The following is an 18,103-nucleotide window of genomic DNA, read 5'->3' on the forward strand; positions in this document are numbered from 1 at the left end:
AAACAATGATAGAGGAAATGGTGCCAACTCATATTGCAATTTCGTTTTCATTTCATTTTTATTTTCTATGGTAGCACAAATTCTTTGAAATATTAAGAGCGGATTGATAGGTACAACCTGCTTGTTAATGGTTATTTTGGATTTAATTGCAAAAATATTGGTAACTTTATCCTTCTGTTTTGCCTTTACATCACCAAAATATTTCCCAATTATGTTATTTTGTATGTCTGTACCTATCTCTAAAGCATTATGGCAATTTATATTTGCATTTATATTTGCATTTTTGTGTATTTGCTACACCTGAAATTATGGATGTGACAAATTCACTTTCTTGAAAAGGATCGTGTATAGAAAAAAAATCCTTGATTTTAATTAAATGAGCAGCGTTCCTCTGAATTCTGGATGGCCGACACTCTACATGTTGCTCTGTCGTTTGAAGTCGCAGTCATGCAAAACTTCTCCATTTCGTTACATATTTCAAGCGAAATGATAGAACCTGCAATCCAGTTGGCCACAGTACTATCAGTAATTCCTCTACCATGTGTAATTCCACCTACTAACTTTATTCCTCTCATCAGAACTTGCTCAATCGCCATGTCACTCCAGACACCACACCAAAATTTACAAGACCTTCTGATCGTAAAAGAACCTTTATTGCAAAAATTCTCATACTCAACCGTATCCATAATACTGGAAAGTTGGTGCATATCTTGTAAATACAAATGACAGGACTTGCAAATAAAAAATGCCCACTGGCGTGGAAATAAGGAATCCTGCGCTGCATGCTATTTAAATGAAGCTGCCAATTGCCTGATCTTTCCGCATCATAAAACTGTTTTACAATCGTTACCATCTCAAAATATTGTAACCACAGTTGAGCTGTTGGGCCTGTATTTTTCAGAGAATTTAAAGCGTCTGCGAACTTCTTCTTTATGTTTGAGAAATGCTTGGATTTAATATGTAAGTCAAATTCAGAATTTTTAATTTGATTTAAGGCTATGGGTACATAATTCGCAAATATTTTACGTGTATCCCTACTTTTTCTGTCTTTACACGGCAAATTACGTGTAGTAAAATTCACACTGGTATTGATATGTAAACATTACTAGAATGTCATTCTACTTGAAAATGTCATCATTAATTTAAAGAGATGGGTTTTGAATGTTCTTGTATAACTGTTATTTTTATAATTGGAAATTATTAATTCAGTTAATAAATGTGAAAATTCCACACCTGTAATTTTGAACCAATCAAAATACGTTATTTTGACAGATCACCATGGCAACGGAGGTATTTTATCGGAAATTTTTTGCTCGTGGGGTACCCAACAGCGAATTATAGTGGAAATTTTTTGACGTTTACAATAACAGAACATTTTTGACAGACTGGTTTTTATTTGTTTACATAATTTAGTTTTGATTCATTTTCTATCACTTGTAGTTACTCAAAACTTATGTAAAATTGAAGAATATACTATTTTCTATCTTGAAATGGTATTCCCATGCAACTACAATGAGTAGAAATTACGAATTTGAAAGCCTAAATAATTGCTGACAAAGCTATGGCGCGCTATTAATCTGTTCATGCAGCTTTGGATTTTCAAATGCAAATTTGGTGTGGAATTTTCTTACCGAATACCACGCGAAGTCAAATTAATATCCGGAAATTTTTTTTTGATCATGAATATTTTTAGAAAATTTCCCTCGTCTGCGACTCGGGAAATTTTCAAAATATTCATAATCTCAAAAAAATTTCCGGAAATAATTTGACCTCTAGTGGTATTACTAGTGATAATTTTTTCACTAACTATGTATTCAGTGATTGTAATAATTTATTTGTAAAACAAAGACTAATACTCAATCGAGAAAAGAAGAAAAGTGTTAGTGATTTTTTAATAATATATTGTTATGGAACGCTTACAATTTTGAACATCTTTAACAACAAAATACTTGGATCACAGAATATATTATCCTGATGTATTCTCTGCTTGGATCTTCCACAAATAATACACAATAAATAACTTTTTATTAAGTTCACGTCTTAAATCAATTATTTATCAAATACACTATATTTCAATAATATTTAATCAATAACTCAACATATTCCCGATGCAATGTCAAATATTTAAAATTGTCACTGATTGTCAGTGTCTGACTGACAATATATGCTGACAATATTATATTCGGCTGAGTGCGTTGTAAGACAAAGATAGATTTGGAAAATATTACCACGGCATTGTGTTCATTTTTTTCGAATCCTGAAAAAACCAATAAATATTTTTCAAAAATTTAAACGCAAAATGAAAGACTAAATTATTACCGAGGGCCGAAAGTCCCTTATAATAAATAAAAAGTTTATTTTGATTAATATATTTGAAATTAAAAGTCACACTAAATTTTCTCTTAGTTTTTCACCCCTGTAACTTATTAAAATAAACATTATAGAAGTTCTCAGGGACTTTCGGCCCTCGGTAATAACGTGATCTCTTATTCTGCGTTTAAATTTTTCAAAAATACTTATTAGTTTTCTCAGGATTCGAAAAAAATGAATCCCCATTTGAATAGCATTGCAGCCGAAAATACGTACCGATCCTCTTAACGTTTCATGTAGAAAAATTTTGTCTAAATATGTTAAATCACAGTGGTCCAAAATTAAACTTCCTATTACACTTTGAACCAAAAGATGCCCTCTTATAGATCGTGCAAAAGCATGCCCGTTCAATGCTTTTTCGGCAGATAAATCTGCATAAAAAACCGTGAACACTTCTTTTAAGCCGCTACCTTCCATAATATATCCAATACCACCTAAAAATGACATCAGAGCATGAAATCCACCAAGTCTAACAATAACCGATGACAAATTATGAGGATCGTCATTTATATCTACATTTGCAATTATACTGCGAGCTTTCCAATAAAGTGGGTGGTCAAAGGTAACGAATGTTGTTTTTTGATTATTTTTTTTGCATCTTGCAGCAGATTCTACTAACGCAGTCAGAATTGTATTTTCATCAGACGCTGCGCTGGCGCATTAATAAATGGCAAAGGAATAACTTTTGATACAGAAAATTCATTATTGTTTAATATAGAATTCATAAAACCCAACCATCCTTCAGTAATCATGAGATTTGAAGATTTTTCAAACAACCACAAAAAATCTAAAACTGCAATTTGCACTTTTTCATTAAGATCAGGCAATTTTTTTACAATTACTGTTTTCAAACCTTTTTCATAATTTTTATCATATGGAATCAGAGGAAGAAATCCAAATTCACCAGTGTCAATTGCTTTTGGAAATCCCGATATACGAGTGATATATTGTTTAGTCGTTACTGCTGAAGATGGAGTCACGCAAACTATTCCTCCCATTGTATGAAAAGTCCCAGTACCGTCAATTGTTCTTGTATTGTGATCTGCGTTGCCCCAAATAAACTGTACAAATGATTCAGTATTTATGGAAAAATTTTGAGGATCTTTTAGAATTGAAGCTTCAAACTTCAATGTTTCATGATAAGTTTCACAAAGACCAATATTTGATAATACATTATTTAATACATATTTATACATATTATACATAATATAATACATATTTATTAGACAGAATAGCGCAATACAAAATTCGTTTAGAATTGATCCTGTAATTTTTACTACTGATATGACAGATCATTATACACCGTTTGTATATTTTAATACTGAAAATGATAAACCGCTGTCCAATTTAAACGATACCGCCCAGATAATAGATTATAAACAATTAAACGTAAAATTGTCCGGTGAATCATGGAATGACTTATATTCAAGTAATAGGGGAAGGGGGGGTATGATGGGGTAGCTAAGGAAAATAACAAAAATACAACATACTTACTACGTTTATTACTATTACTAATTGATGGCACGTTACGTCATTAATCTAACTATGATTTGGTACAATCTTTGGAAAATCAACCTATCACATTTTTCAAAAATTAGCCATTAATAAGAACATTATGAAAAACCATCTTGCCCCATACTATGGGGTATGATGGGGTAATGGAATTGGGGCATGATGGTGATGCTAATTAATTCTCACAAAACAAACAAAAATGTGTATTTGCTCCAGATCTTCATTGTCCACCCTAGCACAAGCATTGTGAGCTCAACATCCACGGATCTGGCAGCCTACCCAGGGTTCTGACGATGTCACTTTATCTATGGCTGTTTTCATAGCATCTCTCGACCACTCTCCTCTTTTTGTTTTTTTCTTGTAAGTACGTACCATGGTATTATCTAAAATAATAATACAATGTTATTTATTAAGAAATTTAAATTAACCCAGACTTACCACCAATGTCCCATCATACCCCGCACCCAATACCCCATCTTGCCTCAAAAGGTAACTTTGAACAAAAAAAAATTCACTAATTAAATGTTTAACGTATTCACACAAACAATATGCCATTATTAAAATAAGAATACTAGTAAACAACGATAAAAAAGACATTAATGAGGTGATCATAATTACCTTAAAATAACGATAGTTGTCCTTGCACAAAATTAGATCAACGGATCTCTAAAACAGTTTTCCGTTTGTAAACAAAAAACGCGTGCACTCTCATTCACGGTTTCTCTTGCAAGGACCGTTAGTCGAATGACTCTTCCTATTGAGTTACTGCATGCTATTCACCAACGTGTAGTTTCTTGTTTGTGTGCGATACCCCGTCTTACCTCGAGACCCCGTCATGCCCCCCATTCCCCTTACATCGCAAATTGTTTATGATGAGTTTATAAATAAGTTAAATAATTTCATCATAAACTTAACAAAAACTATAAAAAGAAAAAATAAAGAACAATGTAAAAAAATTAAACTCTGGTTTAATAGTGTCTATTAAAACTAGAGACAATCTAAAGCGAAAACTATTAAAAAACTACTCTATTGAACTAGACAAAGAATATAAAACTTATCGAAATCACTTAAGTAATCTAATTAAAAAGACAAAAAATGATTTTTATAAAGCTAAAATTAATGAAACAAACGATGACTATAAAAAAATGTGGTCTATTATAAATGAAATTTCAGGTTGCAAAAGTAAACAAAACAATCAACTTGAAAATATTCCGTTGATTAATACACAAGGAACTCAAATAACTAATAATATTCAGAAATCAAATATGTTTAACAATTATTTTACAAGTATTGGGCAAAAAATGGTTGATAGTATTACAAAAACTACATTACCACCGGGTTTTGAAAGAGACTTAGAATTACAATCATCAATTTTTTTGGAACCTGTAAATATAAATGAAATTATTTTACTAATAACTAATTTAAAAAATAATAGTGCGCCAGGACCAGACGGAATTACTTCGAAATTAGTTAAAAATATTCATGTGCACATTGCTTCTCCGTTAGTTCATATCATTAATATCTGTTATACAACAGGTAAAATCCCAACACAATGGAAAGAATCACTTGTAACACCTGTTTTCAAAGCCGGTAATCAAAAACAAGTCGACAATTACCGTCCTATATCAGTCATTAATAGTTTTTCGAAAATTTCTGAACAATCTCTCAAAAAGAGACTAATTACATTCTTTGATAAATATAAAATTATAACCGAAAGGCAATTTGGATTTGTGAAAAAAGCGAACACAGAGAAAGCTATAATCGATCTTGTTGATCAAACAGTACAATGTCTAGAAGAATCAAATAAATGTCTAGCAATTTTTCTGGATCTCGCTAAAGCTTTTGATACTATATCACATGAGATTCTTCCAAACAAATTATATAAAAATGGGGTAAGAGGTATAGCTTTAAATCTTATTAGTAATTATTTATCTCAAAGAACACAAAAAGTCAAAATAGGTAATTGTATTAGCTCAACTAAAGTGATTACTGTTGGGGTACCCCAAGGAACAGTACTAGGTCCGATTCTATTTATACTGTACATTAATAGTATAACCGAAATTCATGGGTTTTCAGGGCGAATTTTATGCTATGCTGATGACACAGTCTTAGTATTTAAAGATTCAACATGGGACCGCGTATGTAAAACAGCTGAATCTGGCATAAGTAAGATACAGTTATGGCTTAACCACAATCTGCTCAGTCTGAATATAAAAAAAACTAAATTTATTACTTTTTCTCCCACTATGTCTGATCAGCCAACTAATATTAGTTTAAAAATTCATAGTTCAGATTGCAACAGTGTGCAGGCATATCCATGTCCCTCTTTAGAAAAAAACTAAATCTATTAAATATTTAGGAGTTATAATTGATCAGCATCTGAGATGGCGTGAGCATGTGGCACACGTTGCAAAAAGAATTAGATCCTTAATGCCTAAATTTTACTTATTAAGAGATATTCTCTCAAAAAAAACCTTGAGTATCCTATATAACTCTTGGAGTTAATCTATAATACGATATTGTATTGTTGTTTGGGGTGGTACATTTAGTAATACCTTACATATTTTACAGACAGCTCAAAATACACTTCTTAAAATAATATTTAAAAAAAGTAAACTTTTTTCCACATCACTTTTATATAAAGAGCTAAAACAAATGAGTGTCCGATCTATTTATATACAGCAATCATTAATTTGGGTATTTTCCAATTCAAGTAAGTTAAAAATAAATCAACATCAAAAGTATACAAGGACAACTCAACAACTTTTGGTTAAAGTACCATTTTACAGCAAGACAATTACAAAACGATCACTATTTTATTATGGTCCAACTCTATTTAATTTATTGCCAAAAAATATAAAAACAATAATAAATTATAAACAGTTTAAAAGAACCATAAAAAATATGATATTAACTAAAACAATTGAATTCAACATTTTCTAAAAATTAATTTTCTAGCCAAACTGTCTTCTAGTAAATATAGTTGCGCCATGCCGATTAGGTCTTCTCTCCTCTCACTTTCAATTGTATTTTGTCAATCATAGAGTATGTAAATTATACCATTCACAAGTACTTACTGTTTAAAATTGTACAATTGGATTGTACACCTTCAGGGATTAAGGTTACAATAGAGGTATTAAGTTGCCTAGTGTGCTTTTTCCCTGAAGTGCGTGCATTATATTAAATATAATATTATTGTTAATTACAATGTACAAAATTCTTCTTTGGAAATAAAATTGAATTGAATTGAACATTGATTAATTCTTTGGAAGCAAATTTTCTATGTATTAATACAGATAACCCTAGAAGAATCTGTGATATGAATGTTCTGAGTCTAGCTGCCGACATTAGGACATGCTGTATGGTAGCAGCACGATTGTACCACTTTTGTAAACCATCGTCGTTGTTCGTACACCTCTTGTGTGTAAGAACGACAATTTCGACAAATTCTTTCAGCGTGGCGGGAAAATCAGCCGTAGCATTATCTGTAATTGAAGTTGGAATTTTGTATTGTGTCAGGTCGAACTTTTGTAATCGAATATCTTGCAAAACTATGTGAGCAGCTTCTCTAACAATACGCATACGCTCTTCTTCAAGATTATTTTTTCTATTGTTGTACCAGTCTTCGTCAATAATTCGACCTTTACTATCTCTAAAACATATAAAATAATCTTTCCTAGTTGAGTAAATTTTTATTTCGTCACCAAAATGATGTTCTAACGATTTTGTCAATAATCTCAATTCTGGTAAATTTCCTTTAGAGAAAATTGGCAGATTTCTTCATTATCCAAAATATGATCTATGACAAAACTCAAACATTCAGACATCTCCTCAGAAATTGGACGGCCTTTAATGTTATTTGGTCGATAGTGATAAAAGGCAGTCAAACTAGTTTTATGATATTTTGGTTTCTGTTTTTTTAAGTCATTAATTTGTTTTAGACGACATATTATAAATTTTAATTTTTCTTTATCGTCTCTTAATTCAGCAGTATCTTTTATATTTGTAATAGTTTCCATTTTTGTTACGATGCGGCTCTTTTCATCATTGCATAACACTGGTTTTTCACAAAAGAAACACAAAGTTAAAAACGCTGGACGGAAGGGCCGCCCGAGTACTTTATCGTACCGACATATTATCGTTATGGTACTAGATACTGGCATTCTATAAAAATAACAAAGTTACTCGTTATTTTGATATTTTAGAAACATCTTGTGTACTTGAAAGTAATTTATGGTTCTACGCATCATTAATTCCTGCACTTGAGAAAATGTTCGATGCCATATTTCGGGGACACGCTATAGATGTATAGATTATAGCATAAATCAATAGAATATTATAGTCATACTTTCATTTCAAATTACTTCATTTTTCTGAGAAATTAATAGTTTACAATATTTACATTTCATTCTATTTCGATTACGCCAGTCAATGAGCGAGATTGAGAACAAGATATTACCTCCGAATTCTATCCTACTGCATGGATTTTAATCAAATTTTGGGAGAAGCCCAATCTCCAATTCAAAGTCTATCCTATATACCAGGGGTCACCAATTAGCGGACCGCGGTCCGCATCCGGACCGTGAGCTACTTTTGTGCGGACCGTCATTAAATTCAGATTATACCGTTTGGCAATTTTGAAAATGTTTGGCCATGAAATTATATATTATCTTTGACTAAACTTATGTGTGCGAAGCCGCTTTATCAAGAATGAACTTTATTAAAAATCGGTACAGATCTCAGCTAACAGATGAATATCTCAACTCTCCAATGAGAATCAGTGGCAACAAACTCACTCCAAACTTCAGACAGGTTGTACATAATAAAAAATGTCATTTTTCTCACTGATAATTTAATTTTGTAAAGAATGATAAATTTTCTGATCCGGTTTTTTTTGTGGATTCCTGTTCAAAAATGTTCCCTTAACAAATCAGAAGTGGCCGAAGATGCCGGGCAAAACAATCTTTTTATACAAATTTTACTGAAAATTGTATTTAAAAAAAGTCTCTTGTCATTTTTTTTAAAAGTTGATGGTTTTCGAGTTATAAGCGATTTAAAATCTGAAAAATGTGAAAATACCTACGCATTTTTGAGGTTTGAAAACTCATATGTAAATTATTAGTTTTTAGGTTGCCAAGTGCCTAAATTGAAGTTTCTAACGAGTAATCGGGACTTCAATATAGACAGTTGTTTTTTAATTTTTAATTATGCGAGTCCACTCGACTTTTAAGTTGCCGCACATCGCAATTTATGGTGCGTCTCTGTCTCACTTATACATATTATACGTACGTATGCAACAAATACTTCACATTTATTAAAATTTAATAATTTATTATTATCATATTTTTTTCTTGATGATTTATTTATTTATTCAATTAATTATTGCCAATGTGCGAATTAAATACGACAATAAATACAAAAGGGCGAAATTGAAATAAACCCCGATAACTCATCAGAATCTTGAAATTGAATGTTTAAACTTCAATTCGGACACTTAACCGCAAAAATAATAATGTACACATGAATTTTCAAGCTTCAAAAATGCTTATTTTCGCATGTTTCACTTTATAAATCGCTTAAACTAAAAATGCTAAAAACATATTTTCGGGAGCATACAAGGTGATGTTTTGGATTTATTAAAAAACTGTTAAAAGTAATTTCTGCCTAAAAATTTCGCACTGCATCCTTCTAATTTGTTTACCGAATTGGAACAACCAGACAGGTAGTGTTAACTCCGGACCCCGGAAGTGTCATAGGTTTTCGAAACGGACCCTCAGGAAATATAATTGGTGACCAGGCTATATAGTTACTATGGCGCTTTTATCATGGGGGCGGTTCCCACCACTTCTCAGGGGTGAAATATTTTTATTTTCGAATTACATGGAGAAAAAGGAAGATTTTTAAGAAAATTTAAAAATGCATTCTATAATTTGATCACATTTTTTAGAAAAACCATTCATTTTAAACCCGTTCAACTTTTTGAAAGTAGAAATAACAATATATTAAAAGGTATTGCAAAAAAACAATGCATTTAAATTATGGTGAATGGGGAGTTGAATGTATATGTTACGGACAATGACGTAAATCCGGCCAATAACGTTATTGGCCGGCCAATAACGACAATGGCCGGTTGAATTGGTCATTGCCGACAATTGCCGGATATTAACGTTATTGTCCATAGAAACTGGACCTTGATGATAATTTTAAATTCTTGATAACATTTCGTGACATTTATATCATTGCCCGGCCAATGTCGATAATGCCCGTTGTTAATCGGTCAATGTTGAAATTTTGACTAAAAGATAGGTTATGTGTAGGTTTACTACTGTTTACTTCATGTGTGTATATTGTGTATTTTTTTCGATTGTAGTTTCATTTGCACCATACTGTATATAAAAATATTATTATTTTCTTGTTTCTATTTATGAATATGTTTACGATATTATGATAAATAAAGACGTTTTATTTGGTTTTAATAACTAGGTACTTATATTTCTGCAACTACGTTCAGAAACATCTTAGTATGTATCTCATTTTAAACACTTATTGACTCACACCGATTATCTTCCGAGGCATCGATTTATCAACATTGGCCATTTGCTTCTGGCCACTGTCGTTATTGACCGTTTATTGATGAAAAATCTAATTTTACGTTAAGTTTTTACAACATTGGCCAATAGCTAAGGTTATTGTCGTTAATGGCCGGGCATTGTCGTTAATAACCAAGGAAAATGGACATTCACGACAATGCCCGGCCATTAACGTTCATGTCCAATTTACATCATTGACCGTAACATATATACTTCTCATTTTTCCTTAAAGTACATTAGTCATATATTTTTTTGCACCATATCTCGCTTAGTTTGTAAGTAACAGACATTTAACGGTGCTCGTTTTAAAGGCCTTTTCAAACACTACAAAAGGTGTTGGTAGCATTATACACCTTAAACCTACCTTTCCTCTGTTATTTCAAGTTGAATACATCAATTTGTGTATGCACCAAAAAACAAACTATTTTCACCTACCATATCTCTTTTTATATTATAAATAGAACATTTACGAAAGAACGAATCTCTTTATTATTTATAATCTAAAAAATGTTTTATATAGTGTTTTTAGTTCGACGCATAGTTTTTAAGGATTCACAAAAAATCCGTCCGAAAAGGTGTCGTTTTTCAATGAAAATGGCCAATATTTAACTACGCAAGACTCAAAAAGTATTGAGTTCTCAAATAAAGTATAGACCAGTTTTTGCTTAGAAATAGGTTCTCTAGCCACTTCCGTGCTTATTTTGACCAACAAATTTTCCACCCCCTTAAAGAAGTGGGAACCGCCCCAAGATAAAAAGCGCCATAGTATATAGGGTAGATTTTGTTTCTTGGGCTATTCCCTACTTACTGTGAAAATATCAAGTTACATCAATGTAGTAGGATGAAATTCGGAGCCAAATACCCTCATTGACTGCCCTACAATAATGCTCTGCTATGATCGCGTGAGAGAGGACACACATAAGATTATAGCAAAATTTCTATTTACCGAGTTTTTGAGCTACAGCAACGAATTTTATGTCATTGGAAAGGTAATTTTCCATTCTTTCAAAATATGTAAAAATATACAGAGCGTATCTAAAAAAATAAGATTTTTTCTTCATTTCCGGTTCAACCGGAAGCCATATTTTTGGTAAAATTTATTGTGATAATAGATAATAAAGTACCATATATGTCTGCAAAATTTCAAATTTTAGCTTCTATTAAGAAGGAAGTTACGGGCACTCAAATATTTTTTTATAAAAAATTCATAACTCCCCTCCTATGGGGAGTTAAGAAATCTGACTATTGTCATTCAATTTACCGAGAGGATATTAAAAATATATCAGAAAATAAAAAAATTCCTTGGAGCCATTTTTTGAGAAAATCTAATTCAAATGTATGTCAAATTTTGACCCCTTAAATATAGGCAACGCGTAAAATTTTCTGAAAAACGTTAATATTCTTCTTATAGCCCCATCTTTAGGCTATATAACGACTTTTTCAAATTAAACTTATCTTAAAAAAGTTTTTAGATAGGTAGGGAAATGTGTCGGGTGGGCGGTCGGCCATATAGGCCGCCATTTTGAATTTGAAAATGTCAAATTCGGTATTTTTACTTACCTACCGATGAGTTCAACTTTGAGTTGAATTCCATTTATTTCGGTCAAAATTTGCAAAAATGGGCCCTAAATAACCCCCCTATTTCGACCCCCCTTTGAGAGGTTTTTTTTAAAAGCTTAGTTTCTCGACAAAATTCTCTTAAACTTACTCGTACCGAATTTCATCGAAATCGGTCCAGTAGTTTTTGCTGGGCGGTGGCGACATACGTGCGTACATACGTACGTACATACTTCCGACATGTTTTTTTTTATTTGCTTTTTAGACTCAGGGGGAGTCAAAACGTCGAAAAAAAGTGAAATCTGAAAAAAAAATTTTTGCACGATCCTATAACTTTATCTATTTCAAACGAAAGAGATTTAGCATACTCTTTTCTAATGTTGCTGGTTCTGTTGTACGTGCAAAAGCAAGTATTGTGAATGGTAAAGGATGATACCCTCCTCATTATATTATATTTCTTATCCTTCCGAGCTTTGCTACTTTTAATGAACCTCTCAATACCGCATTCTTTAACTTGTTTAGTTTTATCACTGGCTTGTATGGTTCTGTCGCAAATTATGCAAATAAGGGGATCCTCTAGGGGATGAGAAGAGAGTCCTTTGTTCATTTTGAATTCTGGAATATATAGAAATCGTTAATAATAATAATAATTAAAAAATTAGCAAACACTGTACTCTAAACAATATCATAGGGCCTCAACAGAAAGGATGCGCTAAGAGTTCCATTGGTTGCAAAGAACAACTTATCATCGACTCAGTCATTTCTAACGAGGCATTCACCAAAAAAAGGAACCTCTTTGGACTAAGGAAAATATCGCAATCAATCGGGGCCTGTTTCAAGGAGACTCGTTGAGTCCATTGTGGTTCTGTTTAGCGTTGAAACTTTGAACCCCCTTTCCCAGCTATTAAACTCCACTAACTCAGGTTTTAGCATTAAAAACAATAATACTGTGGTAGCAAAGCTCAATCATCTGTTGTATATGGATGATTTGAAATTAATGGCTTCCACTCGAGAACACCTAGAACAGATGCTAAAACTGTAGAAACATTCTCTAATGATATTAGTATGCAGTTCGGCCTAGACAAGTGCAGTCTTCTGAATATAGTTAGAGGAAAGGTACAGCCCGGTGGATTCGATATGCAAAAAGGTCCATTCGAGGCCATGGGCGAAAACGATATGTAAAAATTGGAAAGAAATCCTTTGTAAAAGGTATAAAAATTTTTTATTAAAAATCCCTTAAAAGGGCTACATCACAACAAAACGTTTTCTATTTTTATAAAAAATCATCATCAGTGTTCGATAAACTGGATGCTAGCTGAGCCACAAAAGAAAAATATCTGGGTAAAAACCCTTTACATAAAATATAGATGCCTTAAAAGTGCATGCTTCAATAAAAAGGCCTGTGATGGTCACATGGCAAACAGGATAATGCCCTAAGATAAAGTATACAGGTTTCCCAACACGTGGGATCCAAATTGAGTTGATCACATTTCAATGACTTAATGGCAACTGGAAATGTGATCAACTAAGTCATTGAAATGTGATCAACTCAATTTGGATCCCACGTGTTGGGAAACCTGTATACTTTACCTTAGGGCATTATCCTGTTTGCCATGTGACCATCACAGGCCTTTTTATTGAAGTATGCACTTTTAAGGCATCTATATTTTATGTAAAGGGTTTTTACCCAGATATTTTTCTTTTGTGGCTCAGCTAGCATCCAGTTTATCGAACACTGATGATGATTTTTTTTAAAAATCGAAAACGTTTTGTTGTGATGTAGCCCTTTTAAGGGATTTTTAATAAAAAAATTTTATACCTTTTACAAAGGATTTCTTTCCAATTTTGTGATTGATGGTATACAGCCAACTACAGGAAAACTTTTTCTTTTCCTTGTGGATTTTATATGTAAAAATATTTTGGAGTAAAGCAGGCACGGAAAATTGACAATAAGCAAATGAAAACTTGAGATAACTACTGAGTTTAAACGAAGGGTAAAAAAACTGCTTCGTTCACAGATTCACAGCTTAACAGTAAAAATTTGTTTAGGGTACTAAACACCTACGCTTGTTCCGCGCTTAGCTATTCATTTGGTATTGTTAAGTGGACAAAAACGGATATAGAAAATATTCAGCGAAAAGTACGAACACGCCTCACAAAAGCACAAAAACACCACCCTAAAAGTGTAGTAGAACGAACAACATTGCCGCGGTATTTAGGAGGAAGAGGACTGGATATAGATGAGCAATTAGATAAACAGATTGCCAATTTACGGACTTATTTTCAGATGCAGGCTGAGACAACTCCTCTACACCGCGCTATTTGCGCAGTAGATGACACAACACCGATCAAACTGAGGGAACCAGAAATGCGCATAAACCACCTTACTAAGGACAAAAAAATGCGCACCTGGATAGGCAAATCTCTGCACGGGCGACATCCGAATGAGGTCAGCCAAGACTATGTTGACAATATGGCGTCGAACTATTGGTTGACATCAGGAAAAATATTCCCTGAAACAGAAGGTTCATTATTGGCCATTCAGGATCAGGTTATACCAACTAAAAATTACCTGAAATATATCGCCAAAGACCCTCAGATCCAGAACAACAAATGGCGATATGGATGCCGAACCTAAGAAACCATCCAACATCTTACAGGGGGCTGTCAGGCATTTGCTGCAACTGTATACAAGGAACTGTACTGATACTATCTCGTACTGATTAATAAATTAAAGAGACAAACAACACTAAATGAGGTGGCGATACCTAACAACAATAATCTACGTAGGTACTAAATTTACTGAAAAGACCGCCAAGTACTGAGATTTGGAAATTCAAATACGAAGACAATGGAGAATGCAAAGTACCCAGACTATACCTATTATTATGTCTACTACTGGAGTCATTCCTAAGAACCTCTTCGAAAACATAAAAAAATTGGGTCTAAATGAACACCTTTATAAGACCATGCAGAAAGCTGTACTACTCGCGACGGCAAGATGTGTACGAAAATTTCTGGGAGACATTCTAGCATACCAAGTCACCTAGGGCTCGATAACACGGAAAGAGTCCCACCAGAGCTCAATCCTTTTAATACCGTAGGTATCTGGGATGAGTCAATTTTCCCCTTAGAGGGAGTGTGAGCAGTATAGCCAAATCTGGATAAATCAGCAAAGCTTGAATTAATAAAATCAAAATAATATAATATATCTTTAAAAATATTTCAAAAATCCCATGATGAAAATTTTAAAAATAGCCCTCATTCTCCTATTACTTATAGAAAATTATAAACTACATATTACCTTGTCTAAAAAATATATAATTATGTCCGCTCTTATTAGGAAATCCTTCTATATGTAGGAAATCAGTCCTTACTCAGAAATGTCTACAATAAAATATAAATAAATAGTAAAATTATATTAAAACATATTCTTAGTGAATTATTAAATATACAAAATATAATAAAAGAAGTATAAACTACTAACTTACTTATTTTTTATGAAATAACACTCTGCACTATAAATTTCTGCTACTGTCGTCCTCTAAGTATTATGTCAATTACAATTTCAATACATTTATCATAATGGCCTTCCTTACGATACAGGATTTTCATTATGATGACAGATCTTTAACCAATAGAATCGGGATATGATGACGTTCTGTATCGAATATGTCACATCACATTCGCAATATTTTAACAAAATGACAAATTTTAAGATTAAATATTTCTAAGAAGACGTCTAAAGAAGACAGGGATATTGAAAACTGAACCTCAAATTCATTTTAGCAATAGTAACATTCAAAATATAAATGTATCAATATAATAATTAATTTAATCATACAACTACTTAATTTGTTTGTGTTACAAAATCAATAAATTTGAATATATATTTTTTTGTTATGAATGATCAGAGGAAAATCATGTAACAACTTGCATAAACCTTTTTTATGAAGTACCTACAAAAAATATTTTCAAAAATTATTTTAAAACCATTTATTTAGAAAGTTAGAATAGAAAATTAAAAAAAGTAATTAAGTAGTTACTAATTTTAATTTAAATAAACGAATAAAAACATTGTTTATACTAACTAGATACCTACCTAGACAAGTATTAATAGTTTCATTAAATGAAATTATAATAGAATTAAACTTACCTTTTTAAACTACTATCAAATCAAAAATAATATATTGGATTAATTATAATTATTACTGTATATTTATATAAATAATATACTTTTAATAGTAAAATATAAGTAATTCTTACGAAATTATTGTAAGATTAAAGTAAGTACTAGCAAGCTGCAAATTTTTTCAACGTGTTTCAAATTTGGATTCCATTCTAAAAAATAAAACGAAGCTATTCTCAATTTCACATTCGTTGGCGGTGTTTCACGAGTACCATCAGCTTAACGGCTCATGACTTTTTATTTTTTCACTGAATATGAAATCTATGAAGTGGTCATAAAATATATTTATTTATTTATTTATTTATATATATTTACGAGCAAAGCTCATTGCAATAAAACATTACAGAAGATATGAAGAACTAACAAAATATTACAAATATACGTAAAATACAATAAGATACAATAAACACTACGACAATAAAGCAAGTCAAAAAGTAAAAATAACAGGTAAAGATATATAATCACAAGTTTAAAATATTTAAAATATAGATAATTTTAAACAACTTATTCAATTTTCAGCTCTTAATGTTTATAAACAATGAAAATATGATTTATTGAAAAAAAAATCTAACTTGATTCTATTGGTCATATAAAATCCTTTTTACTATTTTAATGTGTATTTTTTCACCAGCTTTTCAGTGAGCCTATATACAAGCGTATAACATAAAAACTGTCAAAGTTATTCTAATTGTGTATAACATAAAAAGTAGGGTCTTTTTTAGACGCTTTTTTTAATAACAATTTTAATAAAATCTTAAAACATTTTCAATACATCTTAAAACTAAAGTCTCAAATAATCGACTGCGCTTTGTAAAATATCTCTAGAGTCACTGTTGGGGCAAGAACAATTGTTTAAACAATTGCTCTCTGGGATAAACAAATTGAATAACTTATAAACTATTTGGTCGATCTGGTTGAAATTTAGCACACTTAAATAACTCAATAAATGGCATAATTTGAAGTAGTTAAATTATATTTCATTATGCAAAAAGTAAAGTTATTAATATTTGTAAATTAGTGCAAAAATGAGGGTTTTTTGCAATTATCTAAGTCAATTATTTATGTATATTAATATGAGTACTATCAAATTAAAGAACTTTTTAAGATCTAAAACACTTATTTAAAACATTTTTTTCTAAAATGGACAAGAAACGTTGTATAGTCAAAAAACTGAGTTTTTCATTTTTTGTAACTGTTTAAAAAAAGAAGAAGAAAAATTAGCTGTACGTCTTCACGGAATTATCATCATTTATCCCTCATCTATCGATTAAAACCTTCAAAACCCTGTTTAACATTTTTACGTGAAATCGATGATTTTTTTCCCTATTAACTGGTGAATAAAGAACAAAAGTGCCAAGAAGGGTCACGAAGAAAGTTTTTGTGGAAAAAATAGCAGTTAAGAAAAAGAAGAACAAGCGGAATTCTGGAATTATCTTAAAAACGACAACCCTAATGTCGATTGTTTCTATTGTAATGAACTGTGCTCCCTATCCACTGGCGAAGCGTCCATGTAACCATTGTTACCATTGCTAACAGTTAAAATTTGTAAATAAATATTTTATGACTAGGTACTATGAAATAATTCCATTTATATTTTTTAAAAATAGAAATATTTGTTAATAGTGTCTACCTAATTCAGTAAAATAGCCAACTAGACGCACGAAAATATCAGCGAGTTTATGTAAAATCGGTTGCACGTTATTATAATACGCCCTTACCACAGTATAAAGAGGTTCCATATTTATTATACTGTGAACTTACCGTGCGCCGCGCCGTTTACCACTTCTGTGAGTGGCAACGATAGTAGAATCTTTGACTGGATCGTCTCTGAAAATTTTGCGGGGACGATGGCTCTGAAACCGCGTATTGGTGTTACCAAATTTTA

The sequence above is a fragment of the Diabrotica virgifera genome, chromosome 8, assembly GCF_917563875.1.
Source record: "Diabrotica virgifera virgifera chromosome 8, PGI_DIABVI_V3a".
Lineage (NCBI taxonomy): Eukaryota > Metazoa > Arthropoda > Insecta > Coleoptera > Chrysomelidae > Diabrotica > Diabrotica virgifera.